The sequence below is a fragment of the Salvelinus sp. IW2-2015 genome, unplaced genomic scaffold (assembly GCF_002910315.2).
Source record: "Salvelinus sp. IW2-2015 unplaced genomic scaffold, ASM291031v2 Un_scaffold4336, whole genome shotgun sequence".
Lineage (NCBI taxonomy): Eukaryota > Metazoa > Chordata > Actinopteri > Salmoniformes > Salmonidae > Salvelinus > Salvelinus sp. IW2-2015.
This window is the reverse complement of record NW_019945607.1, coordinates 23,708-25,082: the sequence shown is the minus strand read 5'-3', so window position 1 is coordinate 25,082 and position 1,375 is coordinate 23,708. Positions and strand designations below refer to the sequence as shown.

Genomic DNA, 1,375 nt, shown 5'->3' with positions numbered 1-1,375 from the left:
GTTAAACAATAATCTATGTTTTGGTGTTCGAAAAATGTGCATATTTGAGGTATAAATCATAGTTTTAACATTGAAGCACAATGCTAGGTGGAATTATAGCACCGAGCACTAGCCTAGAAAAGCAATTACAGAGGACCAAATTGAAACTATCAAATATCTCATCATGAGTAAACATTTAATGAAAGGAATACCATGGTTACAGCAAAATTAAATAAGACAAACCAGTTTCTTGTGAATTCGCAGCTACATATTCTCCCGATCTTTTGAAGTGTTTGTAACAGCGAAAGACACATCATAAGCATTATATGTAGAGCTACCACTCTAGAGTCGCAAAACATCAACAACATTGATTCAGCCAACGTGAGTGATTAACGAATAAACCAGCAAAAGGAATATTCATTGTGTGTCACGTTAAACCGTCTCATAAATTCATCAGATGACAGTCCGTGAACCATCATATTAGACAATACATTATGGTTTAGTTCGGAAAAATGTGCATATTTAGCGCACAGAATCGTGTTATACAATGTGAATACTAGGCAAAATGCAATAACAATGTCCGGAGAAATCTTGGAGAGGCGCCCTAATCTAATAATAACTAATCAACAACATTACTTAAAAAATACATGTTGGACAGCAATTAAGATAGCGTTAGTTCTTTAATGCATCGCCGTGTTTAGAATTCTAAAAATAACTTCATTACGGACATCCAGCTTACGTTATGTGCGAGAGAGCGCCCAAATCTGGGCGCAAACTAATAGACACCATGTGTCGACAGCTGATATTAGAATAAATCATAAATGGGTCCTACTTTGATGATTCATTCAGAATGTTGTAAACAAGGGGTCTTGGGTCCAGCCAATGGCTAGTTTTCAGGCCTTGTGGGCGGATTTTGAGTGGTCATTGGGCTAGAAAAAGTAATTATGTTAAATCACCTCACTGTTTGGATGTGTCTGTTAGTAAACTGTTTTATTTCTAAGAGATCATTAATATAATAATTAGTTGTCACTGTGTTAACCACAACCAACATGCTGGATCTCTGTTTAGGGGTCAGTGATCTAAAATGAGTCTCTCTGGGGAGAGAGAGGAAGGGGGCCCTGCCTCTAAAATGAGTCTCTCTGGGGGACATGACACCAAAACTAAGAGGTGAGATGACAATATTGTTTAAGAATGTATATTGTAAAAAAAAAATTCAATCAGAAATTATTTTTTATGGGTACATTCTATATAACTAACATTCTAACTGTTCTAGATTTTAGATGTGTATGAAAATGTGTTTTTATACAAAATGCTATATATCCACCTAGATATCTATATATCCACCTAGATATCTATATATCCACCTAGATATCTATATATCCACCTAGATATCTAT

General features: G+C 35.3%; 1 long non-coding RNA gene across 1 annotated transcript in view; it reads left to right on the top strand.

Moving 5' to 3' along the window:
* The window catches only part of LOC139026296 (uncharacterized), a 24,828-nt gene that overhangs the window by 17,079 nt on the left and 6,374 nt on the right, over positions 1–1,375 (top strand). Inside the window, exon 2 of the long non-coding RNA XR_011478062.1 lies at positions 1,048–1,146. This is a non-coding gene — a long non-coding RNA (uncharacterized lncRNA). The remainder of the gene's footprint in view (positions 1–1,047; positions 1,147–1,375) is intronic.